The following is a 12,016-nucleotide window of genomic DNA, read 5'->3' as shown; positions in this document are numbered from 1 at the left end:
GTAGTCAGTTTGTAGCACGCTTTTGGGAACAATTGCAATCTTCGCTTGGCACTAAGCTGATTTGTAGCTCCACATAGCACCCTCAAATCGATGGACAAACTGAAAGAGTCAACCAAATATTGGAAGATATGCTACGCGCTTGTATCCTTCATTATGACAAGAATTGGGATAAATGTTTGCCATTAGTAGAATTCTCATACAACAATAGCTACCAAGCTAGGTTGAAAATGGCACCTTTTGAAGCCTTGTATGGATGTAGATGTCGAACCCTGCTAAGTTGGTCGCAACCAGGAGAACGAACAGTGTATGGACCCGACTTGGTAATGAAGGTCGAAGAAAAAGTGCGAGTTATTCAAGAAAACCTTAAGGCCGCCCAGTCTCGAAAAAAGAGCTATTCTGATCAGAGGAGAAGACCTATCCAATTCGAGGTTGGGGATTTTGTATACCTCCGAGTATCACCGACCAAAGGCGTACAACGCTTTGGAGTTAAAGGAAAGTTGGCTCTACGTTATATTGGTCCATATGAGATTGTGGAAATTTGTGGACCTGTAGCGTACCGAGTTAAACTTCCAGAGAAGATTGCTGCGATACACGATTTTTTCCATGTCTCGCAACTTAAGAAGTGTATTTGAGTTCCAACAGAAATTCTTACACCGGAAGAATTGGAGATCGAACCCGATTTATCTTACAAGGAGTATCCTATAAAGATCCTCAACCAGAAAGAAAGACATACTCATAGACAAATGGTGAAAATATTCAAGATTCAGTGGAGTAACTATACGGAAGATGAAGCGACTTGGGAAACAGAAGAATACCTCCACTAATTTCCACGATTTTCTTTTCAATCAGGGAGGTACGTTGTACCAGCCACACTAGTTCGTTTCTTTACTTGAATCTCGGGATAAGATTCCTTTAAGGGGGGTAGGCTGTAACACCTCTGCCTTAATTAGGTGTAATTAAACCTAAACAAGTCATTAGTCATTAAGCAAAAGAGGTGAAATGTCCATTTTGACTCTAAAAAGCTCTTTTTGGAGTTAAAAATAAAACTTAAGTTTTTATATACAAACTTGAAATTTTGCCCAAATAAGAGTTGTAAAAATTTTAATTTCAAACAACTTTGGTTAATAACATTTTGGCTAATTCAGAGGGGAGGTCAAAAATAAGAAGCAAACCAGGAGGATATTAAACCCTACAAACAATTTCATATCTAACCTCAAGTCAGACCTTTAATAAAAGTTGTAGTCCCTTGAGTGTGTTCCAACTTTGTTACACTGACTCAGGTCCAAATCGTAACTGAACCTGCTCAAAATCATGGTCAAAGTTGGGAAAACAGTCAACTCAACCATCTGGGCATTCCAGCTCTAAGTCTGGAGACCATCCAGAGTGCACCTCTTGGCGAGTGTACTCCTCCAAATTTTTGAACTAAACTCGAGAAAAACCCTTAATAGAAGTTGAAGTACTAAGATAGAAGAGCAATTCCTTCAATATCACCTTGGTCTAATTCAACTCATAAGCTAACTAAAATTCGAGTCAAAGACAGCCAAACTCCTGAAATTCCTCCAAATCGGCTGAAATGACTTAAGTTTGAGATCTCTAGCTTTTAGCAAACTTTGGCTCGAGTTATCTCCAAATCCTTTCAAAATCTGAACAAACACCCTTAATAAAGTTTGAGCTACGACCACAGTACTACAAGTTTGCAAAAGGGATATTCAAACATTTAGTTTGAAAATCTTGAGTGGTGGGCCCCCAAAGTCGATCTTGTGCGCTGCCCAGCCTTGCCTCGACACCAGCACGCCCAGGCATGCTCGCCCGTGCGCCGCCCGCCGCATGCCGTTGTCCACCGACGAGCTCGCCATCGCCCTACCCGCGCCCACGACAAGATGGGATGAGCGTTGTGCTGGCCAACCGCCGCTGAGGCCATCTCCCTCCCCCTAAATAAGATCCGCTCTGCCCAACCGGTGCCCACGCCGTCTTCCCCCACGCACGCCACGCCACTGCCAGGCACTGGCCGTGCCGTCGCCCCCAATCCGGCACTTGACGTGACAAGACGCATGCTCGTCCTCGCCAATCCTCCCACCCGGCAAAACCGCGCTTGCCTAACCCGATCTTCCACGGCCAATGCGTTGGGGATTCTATCCTCGGAGCTCCGCTTCTCCGGCCAATGGCGCCTCCGGCCAATGGCCGCCTCGCCCGCGCACCAACTCTCCCCAGCCTTATCCTCCCGCGCCCGGAGCTCCGCCTCGACCCTCTACTCCACCTCTACCCCACAAAAAGGCCAAGCCTGCCATCAGCGCCACCCTTTGCCACCTCCCCTACGCCGCGCCCCTATTTTCCACTGCGCCGCCGCTGAGGCTCCCGTGGAGCTCCCACCTCCGCTCCGCCCCGCACTCCGACGACCTCTCCACCTGCTTTGCCACCCCTCCGCGCACGTCCCCGAGCTGCTCGTTGCCCTCCCGACACCACCCGCACCGCCACCCGCTAAGCCAAGTCACCGCCGCCGCATTCCGACCCTCGTCGGCCATCTCCATCACCCCAACTCTGCCAAATCGAGCTTAGGTGAGCCCCTACGCATCCCCGGCCACTTGTTGCCCGATCCCGGCTGGCGAACCGCCGAGGATTTCACCGCCGCCGCCGTCCGCGCCCCCGGGGACGACATTGCGTCATCCCCAATCCTTTCAGGGGCCTAGGTGAAAAACTCAGGGACCCCTACGTGAATAAACCGTACACGTAAGGGGTAGAGTGCAAGTTTGCCTCGGTTTATTGTTTTAAATTGACAGAAAATGGTTTAAACTTTGGAAATGCCCAGTAAATCATAGAAAAATCGGAAAAATGCCAAATCACTTTTGTTGGAATCCTTGTTCTGTCTAGTTTCTTACAAAAATAAGTTTGCTCATGTTACTATGGTAAATAATATCTTATGGTTTTATTTCTTTCTTAGGCCTTTTAAATCATAGTAAATAGAAGAAAAGTGAGAAAAATGTAAATTCAGCTCTGTGGTGCATGTTGCTACGAGTTGAAGCTCAGAAAAATAATTAGGGCCCTGGAGTAGAACTTAATGTCACTGCTTTAACCATATATTAGAAATCTAGGGTTAAATCTTCCATTTTGCATAAGTTTTGATTCAGACTGAGAACAATGTAAAACTAGTAGGGTTGAGTTTGTTTTGCAGTATAGTTTACAGGAAAAATATGGGTTGTGGTTGGAATCAGAAAGAAACCCACCTTCCTTGTAGAACTTGTTTGTATATAAGATAAATGTGGGAAATAGTTGTCCTTCTCTAAAAATCATGACAAATTCACCAAAGCATCTGTAACACACCTTCAACCTACTGCTAAAATTTCACCTTTAAAATCATTGTAGGTTAGGAGATAAAAATAATTAAGTGCATGCTACCTTTGGTAGTAAGATGCGTTTAATTCCTTTTGTGGTAATCCAATGGCTCCCAAATTTTTACGGTAAATTTATAATAACTTAAGTAAGGTGCTATATTTTTTTCTCAATGCCTTTTGTTGCTGTTTGCTTAAGGAACCACTATTGGCTAAGAAATCGGTTAGAAGGAATAAAAGGAAATATAAATCCTAATAAGCTAAATAAGTAATTTTTGGAGAGGTACAAAAAACATTCAGAAATAAATAACTCTTAAATTGCATCCTGAGCAACCTTATAAATGACCCTACCTTCTTTATGCAACTCTCGGTATAAGAATTTCTATATGTACACAATCACCATCAAAAGCTTAGAAAGCTGACTCCTTGCATGTGCATGTCGTGTAGAAGCTAATCTCGCTGACGGAACCTACGAGCTCCAACCTACGCTGGAGGAAGAACCTGCTGCGGAACTTCATCACGTGGAGGTTGAGCCCGAGCTAGATCAAGATCCTGAGGAACCACTAACTTTTCCTAAAGGCAAGCCTCAGAGCATATCCCAGTTTTCTAAACTTCTGCAATGATTTATGATTGATTATGATTGTGCATTTAAGTTACTAGGCTTTGTCTGAAACCGTAGATGCATGAACTTAGTACCTTGATGTGAATATTAGTTGCTAAGGTCGAATAGTTGCAATGCTTAATAGGTCTCGGTAAAAGTCGAGAGATTTTCTGTCACTCGCGAGTTGTAGGAGTTGAGTGCTTTATTTATGTTGCAACTATAAGGATGATGGATGGGGTCGGGTTTTTGTTCGGTACTTAGTGGTTTACCCCGTTTGTCTACATGAAATGGACTAAGGTCGAAACGTGTCAGCGCTCGTGATCAAGTATTTGAAAGTACTAATCTCATACCTAGTATGGGATAGGGAATCCTAGTACCTGATTGAACTGGAGCATGGCATACCCCCCGACTGTCCTTGGAACGTCATTCCCATGGTGCATCATGCGGGTGCAAGTGCGGTCATAGTACAATAGAGGCCGGGATTATGGAGCATTGCATGCCAAAGGAAGTTGGCCCTGACACATGCCTAAGGGATCGATGGGGACGGCTAACAAATGAAGCGACCCTTCGTGGTGCACAGATGTCGTGAGATTAGGTTCACCATGCATGGTTAATAAATTTGAATCGATTCGTCTGCCTCTCACAGTTTGGGACTGCTTGATCGCTATTCTGCACTGAGTAAATATGAAACATGATGAAGATATTAATCTTGATGCTTGTTCTTTAATTGTTTGGAAACCATACTTGCTTAGTATAAGTTGCTAATCTAGATTGGTTAATGAACTTAGAATCTGAGCTAAAATATTGAAAGTAAGGACCAACTTAGACGCTTTTGGCAAAAACAAACCCACCGCCAAAAAGCCTTGCATTTTTAGGGGTCGGTGAAAGTATTCATCACCTATCGGGTTAGTCTTGCTGAGTATTAGTTGCTCAGCCTGGTTGTGGCTTAACTTTTCAGGTAATACCGATATTTTGGTTGCCAGCCTCACTTGGCCTACCCAGCTCCCTCCGAGCTGGACAGTTGAGTGGGATCCCTTCTCGAACGGCGAGAGCAGGGATCATTGATGTCATGATCGACTTCGTCATGATGTCTTGTATCGACATTTAGCTTCCGCTGGTTTTACTTCGTCTTTGTAAACCTTGCAAACTTGTTTGAATTTCAAAATACTGATGTAATAAAATTTTTGAACTATGTTAATGTGATGGGAATATTGTAATCTCTGTGCTACTCACCTTCGAGTGAGCAATGCTTCTCGATCCTGCGTAAATGGTTTATCGGATGAAATCCGACGGACGATCAAGTTAACTTGCTTAAAGTGCATAATCGCGTGACAGGCGACTTAAGTGCATTTTAGTTAGGTTAATTTGGGCGGTTCCGCCACAGCTGGCATCAAAGCTTGAAGCACGGTATGGAGAACAGTAGACCTTAAAAACACCTTTTCCAAATAAAACTTGCAAGAAACTAGTTGAAAAATTCATAAGCTCATTAAGGATGAGTTTAGTATAAGAAGCCCTAGGGGAATTTTGGGGTCATTTGAGGTGGCTAGTAACTATTGGTTATTGTACTGACTTCCAGCACTCGTCGCCACATTTATCATATGTGTGCAGAGTTCCGCATCGCGAGTATGCGAAGGGTGATAGGAATTCGATTCCATCGAGCCTATCATCACGGTTGTTTTCACCCATGTTTATTATATGTGCGCAGGTTTCGTATGTTAACTCATGCGAAGGATGGTATGGTTCGATTCCAACGAGCCTATCGTCAAGGTTGTTCGCCCACGTCTATTATACGTGCGCAAGATTCCGCATCACGAGTATGCGAAGGGTTATATGGTTCTATTCAAAGGAACCTATTACCACGGTTGTTGCACTGTCCATGCAGCGTTAAACGCATGGGTGTTGTTTCTATAGTGAATGGTAATGATTGTGGATGCTTTCGTGTGTGCTGGCATGAAAGGTTCAAAGTGTGATGTGATTTTCTGCAGGTACACTAACCACGTTTACATACAAAACGATGCTTAGCAACTCGACTAGTTATTATAGTGAGAGTCGTATTGTTGCCTTGCCACCAGCACTAACTACGTAAGTCCAAAGCTTTTGGCGATTGTTTTGGTTGTGAGGATGACTAGGACGTGCATGCATTGTGAAATAAAAATTGCAACCTAAAAAGAAAGAAATTTGAGCTCGTGTATGTCGTAAAAGAAGTACCCCGCGATAAGGATTTTGTAGCTGTCCTTTTTCCACCATGCAAGTCTTGATAAAAATCTTTCGGGTGGTTCCAAGTGATAAATCCAAAAACTGTGTATAAGAAAGTTGTGTTAAATATCCTAAATAACTTGCTGTTTGGCTGATAACACTGAGTGTACACCAGTTGGAGTTTTACTGTTTCGACAACCTTAAGGACTTTTTCTACTAGGATTCCTTTAATCAAAGTTTCTAAGAACTTATTGAAGAACTTGGTGGCAAAAATTCAGCTTCATCGGGTCTCTGGTTTCGGAGTTATGCTCAGTTTACTTCAGCTCGGTTTGAAAAATTCCAGCATGTATCACTTAGTAGAAACCTGAGCTTATCACCCTGTTAAGTTCTGTTTTAGCTCTACCTTTAAATATCAAACTTGTCACACACTACCACAGCTCCTATTGAGAAAGGAATGTACGAATAGAATGGCAAAACTTAACGAGATATTGGAACCAAGCGTCCGACTAGGATAGCTAACAAGTACCATTAGATGATCCTCGAGATTAGAATGTGCACAGTTTGCATCAAATTCCCTAAAGAAAGTATGCCAATCTTCACATCCTGATCAAGCGAATACCTCTATGATCCCATATCCACCACAGATGATTTATTATCCATCAGAATCATTACTAATTCTCCGATGAAGCAAGCATGAAGCAAGATTCTAACAACTCTAGCTCCCCATTTGAACATCACAACACACATTTCCACTATTGTGCCAAAATCACTGACGAAGACATTGAGAAAAACATATCCACAAATCCTCACCTTGAAGTACCTGAACAAGGGCAACTTGACGAGTTCCTGTAGGATCGGATGCAGGACCTCCTCATTGATGGAGTCCACTGTCTCATATTCGCAGCAGCAGCCCTCACCATCCCCGTGTACTTCCTCGCAGCCTGAAACGAACCACACCACCACCTCAGAAGTCAGGACCACATCAACCAAATCAAAACCCCCCAAAACAAGCCAACCAAATCGCACAAATCAAAACATAAATCATTACAGGGCAGCCGCATTGTGGCGGATCCACCTCGGATTAGCCTAATTAAGGCACGGTTAAGTCGCATAACATGCGACACTCGGCCTTAATCGTGCTAACTCGAGATGCCGTCGGATTTTATCCGATTTAACCACTTTGACAGGACCGAGTTAGCAAACTCACACGAAGGTGAGCGGTTCCAGAGAATACAACAAGTCCACTGAGTTGAATAAAAAAAATGACCATTTAGTTCAACAACAAAACAACATCAGAGTTTTACAAGATTCAAGGAAAACAACAGAAGGTAAAACAAGCGGAAGCTACTTCGTCGGGGTCGGACATCCCTGGTGAGGCCAGCCAGGACAGCAGTGATCCCCCTCCTCACCGTCCGAGGAGGGATCCCACTCGACCGTCCAACCCGGAGGGAGTTGGGGCGGCCAAGTGCCAACAGAAGAAAACTCGGGAGCAGCGACTTCACCTGAAAAAGAAAGCCACAACAAGGCTAAGCTACTAAGCTCGACAAGACTTAACCAATCGGGAGTAAACTACTCCACCACTTCTAGACATGCAAGGCTCTTTGGCTGAGGGTTTTGTTTGCCAAAAGCACTAAGTAGATCCTTATTTTCAAAGTTTTTAGCTCAGATTCTAAGTTCATTATCCGGTCTAAGTTAGCAACCTACTCTAAGCAAACATAGAACCAACCAGAGGGTATATAACAGCATCAAGACCATATCACCATCAGATTCCTTTATTACTCAGTGTAGCATAGCGATCAAGTAGTCTCAAACTGTGAGAGGCAGACGAATCGATTCGAGTTCTTTAACCATGCATGGTGAACCTAACCTCACGACATCCGCGCACCACCGAGGGTCGCTTCCTGTGTCGGCCTTCCCCATCAGTTCCCTAACCCGTGTCGGGCCCATTTCCTTTGGTGCAAGGTTCCACAGACCCAGCCTCTGCCGTTCTGTGACCACACTTGCCACCACATGCGGCCGCAGGGGAACTCCGTTCCAAGGACAATGGGGCGACCGCTCACGTCTAGGTTAAATCTGGTACTAGGCTTCCTCATCCCATACTAAGTATGAGGTTAGTACTTTCAAACACTTGATCACGAACACCACCACTGTTGGGCCTTAACAAGTTCCATAGACAGACGGGGCGATCAGCCGACCACCAAAAATTAACCAGGACCCTGCCCCGTCCATTGTCCTTATAGTTGCAACAGAAGGAGAAACAACCAACTCCTATAAACTCGAGAGTGACAGGAAATCACTCGGCTTTTACCGCTTCCTATTTAAGCATAGCAACTACTCGATCCAACAAACTAGTGTTCAGATCAAGGAACTAAGTCATGCATCTACGGTTGCAATCAACTCCTATACGTAAAAGCACAAACAAGATGAAGAAGGCATGCGCAAGTTTGGGAAACTGGGGTTCATGCTCCGGGGCTTGCCTTCAAGAGAGGAGGAAGGGAACGGGTCTTCTGCTGGGGCGGCTTTGGCTTCTGGAAGCGGGAGCTCGGCTACAGCTTCGTCTTCTGGCGCCGGGTACAGCTCGTAGACGCCGTCGGCGAGATTCAACTCTACAGGAATGCAAATGCAGGGGGTTAGCACTTAGATGGTTATTTCAACAGCATCACTTGCAAGTTAAAGCGCAGACACTGGTAGCAAAGCTACAGAAAAGATGGGGAAGTGTACTTGGGTTGGTGGAGAGCAAGGTAAAAGGGTCGGATGGGAAGAAACTTATGATCTGACCCTTAGACTAGAGGAATAGTTGTGCTGGGGGTCCTCAGACTTGGCGCAGAGAAGTCCCTGAATTTTACACATATACCCTCGGGTCACGGAAAAAGATACAGCCGAGTCCTCGGGCGAAGCGGAGAAAGGGTCAGCGAAACAGACAGGGTCGGATGAGGCGGACAAGGGGTTGGATGAACAGAAGGGGTCGGACGAGGCGGAAAAAGGGTCGGCAGCTTACCTTCGGTTCACAGGTGAAGCTTGGGGTCGGGAAGGCGCAGACTTGGGCGGAAGGATGGAAGCACTAGGACTTGGGCAGGCGACGAGGTCCGGCAGTGCTCCGGCGGCGGCGGTGCTTCTTTTGGACCACAAGCAAGCTCTTGCGCAGCGCAGAGGAGCAAGCGGCTAGGTGGATTGGGAAAGGTGGTGTTGGGCGGGGAGGAGAGTTCCTCAGGAACTTAGGCGGTAGCGCTCGAGCACGAAACAGGGAGCAAGGTGGGAGGGCAGCGATGGCGAAGGGGACTCCGGCGGGGCTCTGGCATTCCCTTTTATAGCTACGCGGAAGAGAGAGGGTTGGAGCGGCACGAAGACCGGGAAGAAGCGATGGAGTGCGCTGTCGGGGCGGCGATTGAGCAGCGGGGCGGCGGAGCAGGACTTCGGGGATGACACTGTCGGCCATTGGGCACCAGCGACAGGGCGGCGCAAACACAGTTTTGCCGGTGGTTGAGATTCGGCGGAGGCGGGCGTTGTCGTGCGACGGATCTGATGGATGTGACTGGGGGAACGGCGTTAGAAGCGAGGTTACTCAGGTGAGAAGACAGGCGAGCTGCGGTCGCGCGGGCGAGCGTGAAGCAACAGTCTGTCGGAGCGCAGCTCTGGCAAGGCGGAAAAGGGGCTGTCACTGCCGGGGTCGGGGTTGGCGAAGGAGGAATCGTCGCATAGCACGGACCGGGGCGGCGAGACTGTGGAGGGGCGGCGGAAAAGTCGGGAGGCATCGGGCTTTGCAGCCGAGGGTCCGGCGAGGTGATGATGGGCGCGAGCTGCGAGGCGCTGCGGAAAGGGTAGCAGAGGAGCTTCCGCTGTGATTGGGGGAAGGGGCGCGGGAATCCATCCGGTCGCGGCCGGCGACGGGGCGGAGCGGCAGGGGTCGGAGAAGTTGAGCCACGCGGCGGAGAAGCTCTGAAGCGGGCATGCCACTCGAGTGCGTCTGTCTCAGGAGATCTGGGGAAAGATTTTGAGTGGGTCCACCGGTCAGTCTCGGTTGGTCTACTGCTCAGATTGAAAAGAGACACTGTGGGAAGACTTAGAAGGATCCGACGGGATCAGTTGGGGTCGGCAGGGGTCGGAGCTGGGAACCAACGGAGAGGGGTCGGATTCTCAGGGGTCGGGACCGGAACTGGAGGTTGAGCACTTAACTTGGGGAAGCTGAGATAGGGGATCAGGGACTCGGATTAGACTAACTCGAGAGATTTGGGGTCGTTCGTCACACGCATCCTCCTTGCGATGAGGAGGGGATGCCCGGGAAGCTGCGGGAGCTCACGGCCACGGCGAGAAGCGCCACGAGGAGGGCACCCGCGGCCGCATACCACAACCGGCCGCCCCGTCGGCGCTTGGCCTCGCCGGCGCCGGCCGCGGCGCCGTTCGCCGCTGGGGCGGGCTTTGTAGTCATCAGCCGCACCGGCGGGGAAGCTTCCAGAAGCGAGATCTGAGAGGACTCGGAAGGAATTTTCGCCCCGTGTTCGAGTCGAAGCAATGGTGGTCTGATGTGGGGACGGACAGGGGAGTTGGAATTTAACGGGTAGTGGTGGTACACTGGTGGGGACATTATACAGGGTGGATTAGGGGAATCCGGGTGTAGCTGTTATTTAGGTAGCAATTGCTAGTGCACTAGATGTGTTGTTGTATTTCTTGTGATGGAATCTATTCACCAAGGTTCGAGTCCTACGCTCGATACTGTTATTTGCATTTTTTTTTATCTTTTTATGTGTCTAAACATATCATTAGAACATACTATTAGCATTTTCTATGTGCATATTGTTCACCAATATCGATAAAATAAAATTAGTTCTACATAGGTAGAGATAATTAATACTCTCGTTCAGTTATAGCTCATTTTAGATTTAACTAACGTCTAACGTTACTAACTTTGACCAATTATGTTCACTATATATGTTAATATATTCTTTCAAAGCCATACTCAAAGCTAAAATCTAACTAAAACGAACTATAGTTTAAAAGTAAGAGAGAAGTAGTCAAATATAATATTTTTTCTTTTGCAAAGCATTAGTGCATCGCTATGTCGGCCGGGCCTTCCTTGTGTATCCTTTTCCCCAGCCGCCGTGTGCACGTAGCCTTTCGCGACGGGATTAAGCGAGGGAACACGTGCGGGGCATGCTGCAAACCGCCATTTCCCGAAGAACGGACAGGGATCCGACGGCCAGCGTCAGCCTACAGCTGATCGGACAGCTAGGGACGTCCCATTTGACGTGGCACTGGACCGTGGGCCGCAGCTTTGACTATTGGCGTTGACCCACACCCACTACCCTTCCACGTCAAGTGCTTTGCCTTTTGCCTATGCGTACGTCGCACGGAGCACTGACGGTGGGATTTATTTCGCGGGCTCCGCGAGCATTCATAGCATCTAGAAGAAGCAAAGATATCAGGAGTCGGAAATCTTCTTCTGTACAGCGGGCAATTCAGCATTGTACGCATTATAAGTCAATTTTGCTGGCTGCTAAAGAGTATAATAATGTATCAGCAACTTATGGGGTATTTGGATACGAGATACTATAAGGGGATGTTTGGGAGACAGGAGCTAAACTTTAGTCCTATCACATCGGATGTTCGGATGCTAATTAGGACGACTGAATATGAGCTAATTACAAAATTAATAGCAAAACCGCTGGACTAAATCGCGAGACGAATTTATTAAACCTAATTAATCCATCATTAGCGAATGGTTACTGTAGCATCACATTGTCAAATCATGAACTAATTAGGTTTAATAGATTCATCTCGCAATTTAGCAAGGGGTTGTGCAATTAGTTTTGTAATTAACCACTATTTAATACTCCTAATTAGTATCAAACATCCGATGTGACTGGGGCTAAATTTTAACCCCTGTGTGCCAAACAGC

This window comes from Setaria italica, chromosome VII, assembly GCF_000263155.2.
Source record: "Setaria italica strain Yugu1 chromosome VII, Setaria_italica_v2.0, whole genome shotgun sequence".
Taxonomy (NCBI): domain Eukaryota; kingdom Viridiplantae; phylum Streptophyta; class Magnoliopsida; order Poales; family Poaceae; genus Setaria; species Setaria italica.
The sequence above is the reverse complement of the archived record's forward strand: the minus strand, read 5'-3'. Positions refer to the sequence as shown.